General features: G+C 41.3%; 1 protein-coding gene across 7 annotated transcripts in view; it reads left to right on the forward strand.

Annotated features, from left to right (window-relative positions):
• Positions 1–6287: 6287 nt before the first annotated feature.
• Positions 6288–16737, forward strand: part of LOC142373323 (uncharacterized) — a 62365-nt gene continuing 51915 nt past the window's right edge. For 3 of the 7 annotated variants that reach the window (XM_075456526.1, XM_075456525.1, XM_075456523.1), the window contains exons 1-7: positions 6288–6313; positions 6597–6637; positions 7471–7604; positions 7823–7948; positions 8230–8270; positions 9467–9592; positions 9875–9915. The gene's annotated coding sequence lies outside the window, so the exon portion shown is untranslated. The other 4 variants (XM_075456527.1, XM_075456528.1, XM_075456524.1 and 1 more) reach the window with 4 other exon arrangements.

Here is a 16737-nt window from a genome sequence, read left to right on the forward strand (position 1 = left end):
AGCAAATATAAGTTAAACAAAGAACAGTAAAAATCCTGAATTATCGACGTATGTTAAATATGAGTTATTGATATTGTAGTTCAAAGAATCTACAGACTGATGTTTTTTCTGTCCGCAGAAGCAGCAGCTCCTTCGTCAGTGTGTAAACATCACAGCACAGTGAGTCACTCATTTTAAAATGATACACATATTAAATGGATCTAACAGACTTCTAATATAGTGTCAAATCTAATGTATTGTTGATACAATTCACACTGATGTTATCTTAACCCTCTGGGGTCTAAGGCCTTTTCAGAGACTTTGAGGCAGTTGTCACCACCTTGACATTTTCAAGAATTTCAACTAACTGTAAACATCTATGCAAAAGTGACACATATGGTTGTATTCTGAAAAGCCTAACAAAAAACAATATGAGAGTGAAGTGAATGTTATACAAACAAGTTTTATTTAAATTGAGGGGAAACACAACTGTACAAAAAACAAGTTTTAGAGGTCTTCAAACACTGCAAGAAAACACACTATAAATATATCTACCCAAGACTTTTGAAGGTTGAACCTTGGAAACAAAAGTGTTGGCTGCGTAAAAGTAAAAAGTGCAGTCAGAAATGTTTTTTTGTTTTCACACAAACTGTAAAAAAGTAATTGTAACTCCAGTCAGTGTCTCTGTTAAGCTGGGCATACACTGTGCGATTTTTGGCCCGATGTCGACAAGATTTTCACTCGTGCGACTATTTTGGAGATCGGGCCGAGTTTTGGCTCAATCGTGCGTCTCGCATCGTGTAGTATACATGGGGTAACGACAAACGATTAAGCCCTCCCGACCACCTCCCGATCAATCGGATGAAAATCAAACTTGTTTGAAATCCTGGTCGCCCCTCTGAGGCTCTCGCACAGTTGAAGCAGTTGCACGAGCCGATTGACCTCATCCTGTCACACTACGCATGCGCGCACATAGGTACGGAAGAGAAAATTGTCAACAGAAGAAGAAGAAGACAACAGAACAGCATGGCAGCAACCGGCGACCGAGTCCGACGTGTCGTGTAGTGTGAGCAGCCAGATCGCATCAGACCATCGGGTCGTACAGTGTGAGAACAGGAATCATGAGCTGCGACGTTTTAACCCTTGCGATTCACTCGTACAGTATGAGCAGCAGCTGAATACCGCGATTGAAAAAATCTCACAGTGTATGCCCAGCTTTAGGTGAATACTAATTAGATGGGTGTGTAACACCCCTGATTGCCCCCACCCCCTGTGACTCTCCATGTGATAATTGTCTGTCACTGGCAGGACATTGCTAGCCTGGGTGCCAGCCGAACTTAGCCCCGCCCATAAAAGTTTTGGTCGGGAAGTTGGGTCTGGCTCTGCTCAGTTGGGAAATCATTATGCCCGACCAAGAATTGGTCGGACCAATCAGATTGCCAGGGCGGGCTTTATACGATGATGGACAGATGATCAACAGGGACATTATCGACTACGTCACTAAAGAGCGCTTGGTTTGACTTCGTTTGAAACAAACATGGCTGCCGCTGGAGAGCTAGGGTGTGTAGATTCTGCCATCGAGTCTGTGCTACAGGATCTCCACATTGCATTCATTTTGAAAGACGAACAGAGGAACGCGATAAAGGCTTTTATCGATAGAAAAGATGTTTTTGCCGTCCTTCCTACAACAAGTGTGTGTCGCTTAATCTACGTCACATACTACGTTGCTCTGATTGGTTGTAGGTCTATCCAATTGAGCGAAGAGGCATTTTTTCTCCTGGTTCGGTTGAAACACGCCCCATACTCAAAACTCTATTGAGCGGTATCAGACTCACATTCTGACTAGAATCGTGAGTATGATGTAGTCAGGCTAGGACATTGCTGCCTCCCCCCACATGCTGGCTGAATGGGGCGTGTTCTCACCTGTGAATAGCCACTCAATCACCTGGTACTTTACATGTGAATAGCGATAGGTGTGGCCTAGGAAGCTGCTGCAGTCTGAGACTACAGAAAATCCAAAGATTTCTGTTCACTCTCTTTAAAAAGGGCCAGCTATATAATTTATTTTAAAATATATATATTTGAAAACTAGAAGTTTCAAGGTCGTTAATGGTGTCACTTATATGTTTCAATGACAAAAACTCACAGAGTTACAGATGTGTTTTTGGAGATGTGTCAAAAATGCCCACCGGTGGGCATTAGACCCCAGAGTGTTAATGCACATTTTCACCAGCAGCACTCAAAACAAAAAGCTCAAGTTTAGAGCTGATAGATGATTTCAGCCCTGAATCAAACCGTGAAGGGGTCACTGCTCCTGGTCACACTGGGGCACAACGCAATTAAAACAGCAACTGCCCCTCAGCTGCTGTCACTCACAGTCTGTTAATGTTACACATTTCTATGGGTTGTGTTTTCATTTCTACCTTTCTGTTATAAAACATCCAGAAAACTCGCTGTTCACCACTTTAATATGATGGAGTAGCCTCATGAGCATTAGAGCTACGTTGTTAGCGTTAGCATTAGCATTAGCCCAAACTGGTCGGTCAGGTGGAATTTGTCTGTCGGGGACAAACACCTCCATCCTCTGGACAAATGAAAGAACTACAATAGAAGATTACATTTAAAACTTAAAATTACCATAATTGGGTTTTCATATATAAACAGAACTACAGAGAATATATAAAGTAAAATATTCAGTTAATCTCAAAACATGGATGTTTTTCAGGCTCTTTTTCAAAACAAAAAATTAAATCTGAAATCTGAATTTGAACATGAATGGTTCATAGACATCTTCCCAGCTGAAAGGGGTGCTTCTCCTACACAGAGAGAGAAATGCTGTGTTACCGCCTCGGCACCACAGAAGGTGAATTATCCTGAAACTGTTCCACTGTTTTATTGTCTTCAAATTTCCAAAAGTAAAATGTGTATTTGCAAACATTCAGTCACCCTGTATCTACTTATGATTGACATGTTGGTCAGCACTGCTCACTGATCTATATAGGGAGTATAGAGAATTATTCACTGAGTTTGGTCCATTTTTTTCTTTAGCACAAGTTTCTTGTGTTTATCTCAAATCCAAATCTAGCCCAGCTATGACTGTTGTGAATAGGGCAGCTGACAACAAGGGAAAGACCCCAACGGTGCTGCCATGGGCTAGCAATCCATGGTAATGGTAGCGAGGCCTAGCAGCTTTGTTACAACCAGCATAAGCTACAAGTAGATTAAAGAGAATACCCCTAGGGTCAGCGAGAGCAGGGGCGGAAGATGACTCACAGGCAGACTACATGGCAACTGACACTGGAACGAACATGACTATGAGGTGGATACGCGACTCAGTGAAGGATAGGGGCACGGACCTATTCTCTAGGGCTAGAACTGTCCAGAATAGTTCTCAGATTAGAGAGAGCGTAAATAAAAGTGGTAGGCTAGAGGGAAGTAAGCTCCAGGTTTGTCCTTGTAGCAGAGAGTAACATCAGTTAAAGGCCTTAAAATGCATCAGGGAAGAAAGAGATGTGTGGTAAAAGAAGGGCAGTGTGGCCGCATCGATCAGTACTTTTTAAGAAGTCAATCGAGTAAGTCGGATGAAGTCCAGCGGCAGGTAGAAAACCACAGTCCGAAGGATATCAATAACACAGCTACAGAGGGGGAGGAGGAGGTTCTAAGAAGGGATGCAGCTGATACTGAGGTGAACAGGCCAGTTAGAGAGAGAAATATGGAGCAGAAAGATAGAGTTAAGTGGCCTAGGGCAAATAGCAACAAAGAATGGGAGGCAGTCAATAAAGATTTGTCAATAATATTGGGTAGGTTAGGAGGAAATACAAGCGATAGGCTAGAGAAGATGGGAGATATAATTTACTCCTATGGTGTAGAGAGATTTGGGGTGCAAGATAGAAAGAGAGTTGAAAGAGTACATTTAGTTAAGTCTAGACGGCAAAAAGAGATGGAGAAATTGGTTAAGGAAAGAAGAAATTTAACTCCTTGACGTTTTTATGTCCCACCGGCGGGACACATATGTTATGTACCATTGGAAAGCTAAGGGTCTTGCAATTCCAATGATGTATGGTAAGATACAATCAGAACTGTGGACACAATAAACACTTATGTAAAAGTGTCAAAGTCACCTATAAAGCCTCACAGTATTCTAAGAAAAGATACAACTCCAACAAAAACGGTCCTGATACGTTGCCAAGGGTCCAGTAAATGTGCTCCAGTAAAATAGTTAGTCTACAACAAGTTTTTCGCCCACAACTACACAAAGTCTGCGGCGTAAAACTTTCAGAATTTCTGTCAGAAGCATATTTTTCTGCACATTCTTGATCATAACTTCAGTTAGCATGCATGTATTAGCCCCGACGTGATACCCAAACAGCTCTGGTCTTTTAGCTTTTGAATGACATCTTACTTGTTCCAATAGATGCCTGTTTACCCAGTCTGCTGGGGCACAATAGTCAGTTACTCACTGATGCGTCAAAAGTATCTGCCCCTAGTCCTATGTGTGCGGCTTGAACTAGTTTCGACGGATTTTACTTTGAAGTGGCGCATTGAATAGCTCATGGAATTCTGAACAAATCGGTATTCAGGTTGAGGGGTGGTCTCTTCTTCCATATATGGAAAATGTAACGCGTAAAAAGCGTCACAGGGAAATAGTCTAGCTTTTTGAGTTCCAAATTACGCATCGTCGTGCGTAATTTCAGATTCTGCAGTTTATTCGTTTATTTTTCTAAAACATGGCTAAACGGACGTAAAAACAAAATACAGTAAGCAGGAAGCCTCGGGGGTTTGTTTACACCGGGACAGTGATGCTTCTGACGTCAGACGGGGACAGTAATAATGAGTGCACGAAGCATCTGAAGAGGGAAACGTGCTGTTGACAAGTGAGTATTATTAATTTTTTATTGTTATTTTACTTCATATTATTCTAGTTATAGATAGATGTATGGATAGATACTTTATAGTTAGATACTTTATTGTTCCCGAAGGAAATTGTGGGCTCAGCGTTATCACTCAGCAGTGTGCCTTTTGAAATTTAATAATTTGTGTGCAGGACATATTTTGATACGATTTTTCCTTTTTTGTTTTTCCAACTGCCCTTTTAGGTACATGGGGGGAGTTGACCTATCAGATGGCCTGATGAGATACTTGAAGGTCTTGCACAAAACACAGAAGTAGACTTTCTTGTTCCACTTCATGGACGTTGCTTTTGTGAATGCATCTTGCACAAAGAACATGGCGGAAGCAGAGGTGAGGTTCCTTTGCACCAGAAGGCATTCAGGGAGACCTTAGCCTTGGAATGAGCAGAGACGGGGTCTACCACCACAGCTGAATCTGGACCATTTCTAGCCAGTCATCACAAACCTGTGCACATATCAGGACGCAGCACAGCTGGATGCAGCACAGCTGGACGCAGCACAGCTGGACGCAGCACAGCTGGATGCTTGAGGTGCAGACACTGCCAGACCAAGACTCCTGTGACGTGTGCCACATGTGATGTGCCTCTCTGCTTTGTGCCGGGCAGAGACCGCTACAATGATTAGCATGTTGCCAACAGCAAATAATGTTAATAAAAATTGTAAATACTGTTCAGTGTGGTTTGCTATGTCATTATTTATGTATATAAACTAATTGCATTTAGACCAAAATATTTGTTTGGACTGTATGTTGAAGCGTTCAGGAATGGCAGCCTTTTTTCTAAAGGCTCTCCAAATGGCACAGGTTTGGCATAGCTTTGGCACACCTGGTCCTATCCTTAGAAAAACCTGTACAAAATACATAGTATATATGACAAATTACAAAATGTGTGCTAAACTGCCCTCAAGTTTCCTCTCGGGAGCCAAAACACATGCTAAACTGCCCCCATGGGAGCCAAAACACATGCTAAACTGCCCCCATGGGAGCCAAAACGTGTGCTAAAGTGCTCTCAAGTGCCCCTTTGGGAGCCAAAACGTGTGCTAAAGTGCCCTCAAGTTTGCAGGAAGAATTGAGAAGCAGGCTAGCAATACTCAGAAGGGCTGAATGTCTTAGGAGAAAGAAGAAAGAATATGTAAGGATTGCGTTTTACAGGGAACCGTTCAAGTTTGTTAAAGGATTGTTTAACCAGGAAAAGGGAGGGCAGCTTAAGGCAATTTCACCCATTCACACACATTTACAACCATACGGCTCTATCAGAGGTAACCAGTTCGGTGTATTGTTCAAATGTTTGTGTTCAACAGGTGCCAAAGAACCACACCCACCACAGGAAGAGTTTCTGAGAAGTCATGTGACCTTATCTCTGATCGGAGGACATATAAACTCGTGTTCACTGCTCGTCCACATTCAGAATCATCCAACAGCTCAGGTAAGAAGGATTTCAGTTTTGAACAATGAAATAACAGAATATCTGAAAACTTTTAGTTTTACAGGAAACTGAATCTGAATGCAGCACAACTAAATTCAGTGGGTCATGAAGTTGTTTTTTAGGTGTTTATGATGCACAGAAAAATCTGTAGTTCAGTCAAACTGGAGCAAATATAAGTTAAACAAAGAACAGTAAAAATCCTGAATTATCGACGTATGTTAAATATGAGTTATTGATATTGTAGTTCAAAGAATCTACAGACTGATGTTTTTTCTGTCCGCAGAAGCAGCAGCTCCTTCGTCAGTGTGTAAACATCACAGCACAGTGAGTCACTCATTTTAAAATGATAAACATATTAAATGGATCTAACAGACTTCTAATATAGTGTCAAATCTAATGTATTGTTGATACAATTCACACTGATGTTATCTTAACCCTCTGGAGTCTAAGGCCTTTTCAGAGACTTTGAGGCAGTTGTCACCACCTTGACATTTTCAAGTATTTCAACTAACTGTAAACATCTATGCAAAAGTGACACATATGGATGTATTCTGAAAAGCCTAACAAAAAACAATATGAGAGTGAAGTGAATGTAATACAAACAAGTTTTATTTAAACCAGGAAAAGGGAGGGCAACTTAAGGCAACAAAGTCAGAGGTGGAAGAGTATCTAAGAAATACATATTCAGATCTTGAGCAGCGTAGAGTAGTAGGCCTTCCACCTGACATGCCACCGTTAGGAGAGATGGCTCATAAGATGGATGTTAGACCACCGAGGTGGAAGGAGGTTGAGGAGGTAGTCAGGCGTGCAAAGGCTTCGTCGGCCCCGGGGCCAAATGGAGTCCCCTACCGGGTTTATAAAATGCACCTGATATCCTAAAGTTTTTGTGGAGGCAATTTAGAATAGTTTGGGAGAAACAGGTTATTCCTAGAGCATGGCGTAGGGCAGGAGGCGTTCTTATTCCAAAGGAGAAAGAGTCCTGATCTGAATACAGAAAACACTAAGAACTGAATAAAATAGAACCAATAACTAAGTCTAAAAACCCAGATCCTGACAAATAAAAGTGTAAATTCATGCTGCACCCTGTGAGGGAGGACTACGGATTCATTTCTGTATGTTTAAGTGCTGCTTTTTAACTTCTCTGGACTTGTGTTCAGTCAGTGTGGAAAATCCCAGGGAGGGAGTGAATGTGGCCTCGCGTGCGACAGATTGAACGTTTGCATAATGTTTGCACAACAGGATCTCAGTTGAAGTGAAAAGCTTAACGAGGTAGAAACAGAAAGCATATTCCGTAAGTGTTGACAGATACTGTATATCATTATGCTAACCTGTGTAACACTGTTTTCTATCATTCTTTCCATTTTTCAACACATTAAGCTTTAACTGTTCATCCTGCTTAAATGTCTTAATTTCCAGTATAAACCACTTTTACCCATTCACACACATTTACAACCATACGGCTCTATCAGAGGTAACCAGTTCGGTGTATCGCTCAAATGTGTTCAACAGGTGCCAAAGAACCCCACCCCACCACAGGAAGAGTTTCTGAGAAGTCATGTGACCTTATCTCTGATCGGAGGACATATAAACTCGTGTTCACTGCTCGTCCACATTCAGAACTATCCAACAGCTCAGGTAAGAAGGATTTCAGTTTTGAACAATGAAATAACAGAATATCTGAAAACTTTTAGTTTTACAGGAAAATGAGTCTGATGCAGCACAACTAAATTCAGTGGGTCATGAAGTTGGTTTTTGGTGTTTATGATGCACAGAAAAATCTGTAGTTCAGTCAAACTGGAGCAAATATAAGTTAAACAAAGAACAGTAAAAATCCTGAATTATCGACGTATGTTAAATATGAGTTATTGATATTGTAGTTCAAAGAATCTACAGACTGATGTTTTTTCTGTCCGCAGAAGCAGCAGCTCCTTCGTCAGTGTGTAAACATCACAGCACAGTGAGTCACTCATTTTAAAATGATAAACATATTAAATGGATCTAACAGACTTCTAATATAGTGTCAAATCTAATGTATTATTGATACAATTCACACTGATGTTATCTTATCCCTCTGGAGTCTAAGGCCTTTTCAGAGACTTTGAGGCAGTTGTCACCACCTTGACATTTTCAAGTATTTCAACTAACTGTAAACATCTATGCAAAAGTGACACATATGGATGTATTCTGAAAAGCCTAACAAAAAACAATATGAGAGTGAAGTGAATGTAATACAAACAAGTTTTATTTAAACCAGGAAAAGGGAGGGCAGCTTAAGGCAACAAAGTCAGAGGTGGAAGAGTATCTAAGAAATACATATTCAGATCTTGAGCAGCGTAGAGTAGTAGGCCTTCCACCTGACATGCCACCGTTAGGAGAGATGGCTCATAAGATGGATGTTAGACCACCGAGGTGGAAGGAGGTTGAGGAGGTAGTCAGGCATGCAAAGGCTTCGTCGGCCCCAGGGCCAAATGGAGTCCCCTATCGGGTTTATAAAGTGCACCTGATATCCTAAAGTTTTTGTGGAGGCAATTTAGAATAGTTTGGGAGAAACAGGTTATTCCTAGAGCATGGCGTAGGGCAGGAGGCGTTCTTATTCCAAAGGAGAAAGAGTCCTGATCTGAATACAGAAAACACTAAGAACTGAATAAAATAGAACCAATAACTAAGTCCAAAAACCCAGATCCTGACAAATAAAAGTGTAAATTCATGCTGCACCCTGTGAGGGAGGACTACGGATTCATTTCTGTATGTTTAAGTGCTGCTTTTTAACTTCTCTGGACTTGTGTTCAGTCAGTGTGGAAAATCCCAGGGAGGGAGTGAATGTGGCCTCGCGTGCGACAGATTGAATGTTTTCAGAATGTTTGCATAATGTTTGCACAACAGGATCTCAGTTGAAGTGAAAAGCTTAACGAGGTAGAAACAGAAACCATATTCCGTAAGTGTTGACAGATACTGTATATCATTATGCTAACCTGTGTAACACTGTTTTTTATCATTCTTTCCATTTTTCAACACATTAAGCTTTAACTGTTCATCCTGCTTAAATGTCTTAATTTCCAGTATAAACCACATTCACCCATTCACACACATTTACAACCATACGGCTCTATCAGAGGTAACCAGTTCGGTGTATCGCTCAAATGTGTTCAACAGGTGCCAAAGAACCACACCCCACCACAGGAAGAGTTTCTGAGAAGTCATGTGATCTTATCTCTGATCGGAGGACATATAAACTCGTGTTCACTGCTCGTCCACATTCAGAACTATCCAACAGCTCAGGTAAGAAGGATTTCAGTTTTGAACAATGAAATAACAGAATATCTGAAAACTTTTAGTTTTACAGGAAAATGAGTCTGATGCAGCACAACTAAATTCAGTGGGTCATGAAGTTGTTTTTTAGGTGTTTATGGTGCATAGAAAAATCTGTAGTTCAGTCAAACTGGAGCAAATATACGTTAAACAAAGAACAGTAAAAATCCTGAATTATCGACGTATGTTAAATATGAGTTATTGATATTGTAGTTCAAAGAATCTACAGACTGATGTTTTTTCTGTCCGCAGAAGCAGCAGCTCCTTCGTCAGTGTGTAAACATCACAGCACAGTGAGTCACTCATTTTAAAATGATAAACATATTAAATGGATCTAACAGACTTCTAATATAGTGTCAAATCTAATGTATTGTTGATACAATTCACACTGATGTTATCTTAACCCTCTGGGGTCTAAGGCCTTTTCAGAGACTTTGAGGCAGTTGTCACCACCTTGACATTTTCAAGTATTTCAACTAACTGTAAACATCTATGCAAAAGTGACACATATGGATGTATTCTGAAAAGCCTAACAAAAAACAATATGCGAGTGAAGTGAATGTAATACAAACAAGTTTTATTTAAACCAGGAAAAGGGAGGGCAGCTTAAGGCAACAAAGTCAGAGGTGGAAGAGTATCTAAGAAATACATATTCAGATCCTGAGCAGCGTAGAGTAGTAGGCCTTCCACCTGACATGCCACCATTAGGAGAGATAGCTCATAAGATGGATGTTAGACCACCGAGGTGGAAGGAGGTTGAGGAGGTAGTCAGGCGTGCAAAGGCTTCGTCGGCCCCGGGGCCAAATGGAGTCCCCTACCGGGTTTATAAAATGCACCTGATATCCTAAAGTTTTTGTGGAGGCAATTAAGAATAGTTTGGGAGAAACAGGTTATTCCTAGAGCATGGCGTAGGGCAGGAGGCGTTCTTATTCCAAAGGAGAAAGAGTCCTCGGACCTGAGTCAGTTCCGGATGATCTCTCTCCTAAATGTAGAGGGGAAGATTTTCTTTAGTTTGGTTGCACAGAGATTAGCTAGTTATTTAAAAAAGAATAGCTTAATAGATACTACTGTGCAGAAGGCAGGAATACCAGGTTTCGCAGGGTGTTTAGAGCACACTAGCATGATTTGGCATCAAATTCAGATCTCAGATCCAAGACTGAGAAAAAAGACTTGCATGTTTTATTTCTGGATCTAGCAAATGCATTTGGTTCAGTGCCACATAGCCTTATTTGGAAAGCATTTGAGTATTTTAGAGTGCCCGTAGTAGTTGTTAACTTAGTAAGAGCATATTTTCAGATTATTAGACTGTGCGTAAGTACAGCAGGTTTCACAACAGGTTGGCAGAGGCTAGAAATGGGCATTATGGCAGGGTGTACAATTTCTCCATTAGCATTTACAATGGCGATGGAGATAATTATTAGAGCTTCCAAGTGGGTTGTAGGTGGAGAGAGACGTCAGGATGGCATGCGCCTTACGCCAATTAGAGCATACATGGATGATATGACGTTAGTGACTACAACAGTGCCATGTATGAAGAGAATAATTTAGAGACTTAATAAAAATCTAAAGTGGGCTGGGATGAAAATCAAACCTACTAAGTCTAGAAGTATCTCAATAAGTAGAGGGAAATTAAGTGATAGAAAGTTTGTAATAGATGAAGAAAAAATTCCAATAATTAGGGAAAAGGCAGTAAAGAGTTTAGGCAGGTGGTACCAGGCAGACATGAATGATGGAGAGCGGGCAGTGCAGTTTCGGAAAGATGTTGCTGAGGGACTGGATAGAATAGATAAATCAGAGCATGCAGGAAAGTTGAAGCTCTGGTGTCTGCAGTTTGGATTGTTTCCTAGGTTGATGTGGCCACTGTCTGTGTATGAGATTCCATTATCTGTTGTAGAGAAAATGGAAAGATTAGTTAGGTTTTATATTAGGAAGTGGCTAGGTGTTCCTAGATGCTTAAGTACTGTGGCACTGTATGGGAAAGGCATACTCCAGCTCCCAGTATCTAGTCTAGTAGAGGAGTTTAAATGTACTAAAGTTAGGACAGCGCTCCTGTTAGCTGGGAGTAAAGATGTGGTAGTTAGTAAGGTGGTTCCAAACCCAACCAAGGGGAGGAAGTGGAAACCAAGAATGGCAGCTCAGGAGGCAGAAGCAACTCTTAGACATGCAGAGATTGTGGGTAATGTGCAAATAGGCCGGGGAGGCTTGGGGCTTGGCCCAGGCAAACCTGTGTGGAGTAGAGCAGGTTTGCTGGGGGTGCTGGGAAGGAGATGGGAAACCTCCAGAAATTTGACCAGAAAACACTGTTGCCACATCTTCTTGTTCTCAGGAGGTTTCCCCCAAGAAAAAGTTCTCCCTGGTTCTGAACATTAGAAATTATATGAAGATATGAAATATGCAAAAATAATCTAGAGTTACCCGAAATTAAAAATGAAATAACTAGAAATGATCATGCTGTGTCCATTTGAAATTAATTCTAAACACTGTAACACCATTCAAAGGATATCTGTTGGAACAGGGAAACACGAGTTAATGACCACAATAATATCACATATACATAAAGAGAGTAAAGTGAGGAAAGGTGTGACAGATGAGGCCCCCCAGCAGTCTGGGCCTATAGCAGCTTAACTATGGGATGTTTCAGGATCACCTGAGCCATCCCTAACTATAAGCTTTATCAGAAAGGAAAGTTTTAAGCCTGGTCTTAAAAGTGGAAAGGGTGTCTGCTTCCCGGACATTTACTGGCAGCTTATTCCACAAGAGAGGGGCCTGATAACTGAAGGCTCTGCCTCCCAAACTGGCAGCTGGTTCCACAGAGAGGGGCCTGATAACTGAAGGCTCTGCCTCCCAAACTGGCAGCTGGTTCCTCAGAGAGGGGCCTGATAACTGAAGGCTCTGCCTCCCAAACTGGCAGCTGGTTCCACAGAGAGGGGCCTGATAACTGAAGGCTCTGCCTCCCAAACTGGCAGCTGGTTCCACAGAGAGGGGCCTGATAACTGAAGGCTCTGCCTCCCAAACTGGCAGCTGGTTCCACAGAGAGGGGCCTGATAACTGAAGGCTCTGCCTCCCAAACTGGCAGCTGGTTCCTCAGAGAGGGGCCTGATAACTGAAGGCTCTGCCTCCCAAACTGGCAGCTGGTTCCACAGAGAGGGGCCTGATAACTGAAGGCTCTGCCTCCCAAACTGGCAGCTGGATCCACAGAGAGGGGCCTGATAACTGAAGGCTCTGCCTCCCAAACTGGCAGCTGGTTCCACAGAGAGGGGCCTGATAACTGAAGGCTCTGCCTCCCAAACTGGCAGCTGGTTCCACAGAGAGGGGCCTGATAACTGAAGGCTCTGCCTCCCATTAGGAAGGTCTCTTTTTAAAGTTGTTTCTCCCTTGTTTTTCCATAGGCTCAACATTATGTCCAAAGAATATATCTACAATAATGCTGTCATTGATAAGGGACCCCCCGTACGTTATCAGTTGAGACTAAAGGTGACGAACCTTGATGGACCGGGGGGAGAATCTAGGCTCAGAAGATGCACACTAGGTGAAAAAAAACCTGGCATGCCAAATAAAACCATTCTGCTTGTTGGAGAAACTGGTTCAGGAAAATCTGCCCTCATCAACAGTTTTGTTAACTTTGCAATGGGAGTGAAGAATGGAGACGATGAATGGTTTGAGATTGTAGATGACACAAAAGCAGAAACATCAGGAAGTGTGACATCAAAGGTGTCAGTTTACGAGATCTTTGGCTTCGAGGATAGAACTCTGCCCTACTCTCTGACCATCATCGATACTCCTGGATATGGAGACACCAGAGGAGTGGAGTTTGATGATTTAATCACTAAAAAATTATATGATTTATTTCGCTCAGAGGATGGAGTTGATGAAGTTCATGCGGTGGGTCTGGTGCTGAAGGCGAGTGAGAATCGACTCAGTGACCGAATGATGTACATCTTAGATTCAGTGATGTCTCTGTTTGGAAAAGACGTGGAGGAAAATATTGTAGTTCTCATCACACACTCAGATGGGATGCCACCAACAAGTGCCCTGAAAGCTCTTCAAGATGCAAACATTAAGTGTGCCAAAACTGAGAAAGATCAACCAGTTTACTTTGTGTTCAATAACTGCCTGAGCACACCAATAACCGAGGAAACTGAATTTGGATTGGAACAAGCATGGATGCTAACAACGAGAGGCATGAAAAAATTTACAGAATTTCTAGAAAAATCTACATCTCAAAAGCTGGAGACAATTGTGATCGTCCTGAATGAGAGGATCAGACTAGAAGCCTGCGTGAACAACTTTGCAGACAAGGTTGAGATGATTAGACTGAAACAGACAGAAATTGATCAAACTAAGGAAATTCTGGAGACACACAAAGAAGAATTGAGAACAGGTGAGACTTTCATGCTGGAAGTTGATGAGCCCTACAAGGAGAAGGAAGATATTGATGGTGGTATGTGGCTCATCTGGTTTGGTGGCGCAGTCACCTGTAACATCTGTAAGGAGAACTGTCACTATCCTGGATGCACACTGGCCTGGTATCCATCACACTGTAAGGTCATGAAGAGAGGCCGCTGCACTGTGTGTACCGGGAAGTGTCCTGCATCAGATCATGTGAAGGAAAAGTGGAGATATGTGACAAAGACAAAGAAGGTTAAAAAGACCATTGAGGAACTGAAACAGAAATATGAAATTGGCCAACAGCAGAGTGAGAGCCTTCTGAAGAAACTTCAGAGTGAGAAAGAAAACCTGGAGAAAGAGAAAAACGACATGTTGGATGAAGCCTACCAACATGTTGTTAAACTGGAGGAGATCGCCCTGAATGTGGACTCAGTGTTCACTTTCATCCCCTTGGACTTCCTGATTGAGATGATGAAGGAGAGAGGAGACACCGAGAAGGTCCAGAAACTGGAGAAGATGAAGAACAGAGTGGATAAAGGAGCTCTGGCAAATCTGAGATACAGATTTGTGAACTATGGTGGAAAACTGCTGAAACGGTTTAAGAATGAAAAATAAACAGGACAACACAGAGATCCTGCTTGATATGAAACATTTAGCTGTTACTGATACCATTTGTTGTCATATTTTACTCACCACCAGTTTTCTTTTTTTCTCTCTTTCATTTGTTAAAGTTTTAAAGAATTTGGATGTTCTGTTGTTCCCGTGTTGTATCCATGTTTTATCTGTGTTCCCGTGTTTTATCTGTGTTCCCGTGTTTTATCCGTGTTTTATCCATTTTTTTCTGTGTTCCCGTGTTTTATCTGTGTTTCCGTGTTTTATCCGTGTTTTATCCGTGTTTTATCCATTTTTTTCTGTGTTCCCGTGTTTTATCTGTGTTTCCGTGTTTTATCCGTGTTTTATCCGTGTTTCCATGTTTTATCCGTGTTTTATCCGTGTTTTATCCGTGTTTTATCCGTGTGCTGCTCAGGTGTTGGACGTGTCACGCAGATGCTCCACAACGCTTGATGTTGACAGAAAGATGTCAACTATAACATGATTTATCTCATTGTTTGTATTATAAAATTAGGAAAGAATTATCAGTATACTTCAGATTAAGAGCTTTTTACTGTGTTTTCAGTCATGTACTATATTCTGCATTTTTATTTTAAATTCTGTTCTAATGTGGATGCAGTTTCCTTTGAATCATTGTGAATATAAAGTTTCTGCTGTGTGCAGTCATTTTCTTTCGTTGTTAATTTGTTTTAATTGATATTACAGTAATTCAGTTCTAATTTTGAATTTAACATTCATTTCTATGTTTAATCCAAGTTGTACCTGATGAAGCTTTAATAAAGATATTCCAGCATCTTAATTTATGGTGATTTTATTTTTAAGTAAGAAGACTGATGTTACATCAATAACAGAAGAGCTGATCGAAGGTGTTTCCATTCAGACACCAAAGTAAAAATACTATTTTAGGGCTCCTAAAATACACATCCTATGTGGTAAAATCATTACGATATAAAGATATAAAGAAGATATAAAGAACACTGCTTTCTCTCTCAGCAAAGTTGATTTTATGAACTCTAACCTTCGTTATACTCAGACATCAGTAGTGGCTGCTTTCCTACCGAAACAGAAAATAAGACTCATTACCATTTTCTCAGCCTCATCAGGCAGTGGGTCTACATGATGAGATTAATTGGATTATAGCTATGGTTGGGTTATGCTCCTTATTTGAGCAAGGGTAATTATCCTTGGATATATGGCGGTGAATGTGTTGGGGGTTCTCCGGAAGATGTTGCGGTTTCTTCTTTATCCAGCAGATGGCGCCAGGGAGTCGGTGGGCTGAGTTTTTCGGTCCAACTAGACACACCTGCGATCTATTATCCCTCATCAGGAAGGAGCATTTAAGGAGCATGCTGCCAGTCCTCCAGTGCCCGAGTGTTTGCCATATCTGGTAACTTCAAGCCCCTACGTTTGGCATAATGAGGCTCTTTGAAGCATTGAATCATTTTGAAGCATTGTGTCATAAAGTGGTTCACTACCCGAAGCTTCATTCAATTCCCTTGGGTGACACCTACTGGCAGTAGCGATTGTTGCACCAAATGAAGCCCAGTGAATGTGATGCAGCTCTTGTGTATATAATAACACTTATGTGTGTATGTGTGTTGTACATGTGTGTTTTTAGTACTTTATTAAAGATTGATTTTACCCATGAAACAATAATAATTTAAAAAACAATGTGAAAAATCTTTGGTTTGTCATCCATATTTTCTTTGGGAGTGTGTTTGGTGTAATAAAGAGGGTGCTTGTGTTACTTCAGGTGTTTTTATTCAAGAAAAGTAGGTTTTCCACAGGAGAATATTGCATATTAATAATATAATATGCAATATTCTTTAATGACAAAATTCAAGGCATTAAAAGTGCAATAATTTCCACAACACAAATAACTACTCTGCAGCCAGCTAGACACCTAGAGCTGACACATTTCACACCTGTTACTGACAAAACAGTCAGAGACCATCTGCAGTCTGAGTTCATCAACGTGCTGCCTTGATGAGTTGCCCACTAGATTCCTAAAGTCTGTGCTGAGCAGTTTGTTACCACAACTCGCTCATCTAGTCAACATCTCACTCCAGACTGGAACATTTCCAAAGGCCTTAAAAACCGCTGTCATTAAGCCT

Source organism: Odontesthes bonariensis, chromosome 22 (assembly GCF_027942865.1).
Source record: "Odontesthes bonariensis isolate fOdoBon6 chromosome 22, fOdoBon6.hap1, whole genome shotgun sequence".
NCBI classification, from domain to species: Eukaryota; Metazoa; Chordata; class Actinopteri; order Atheriniformes; family Atherinopsidae; genus Odontesthes; species Odontesthes bonariensis.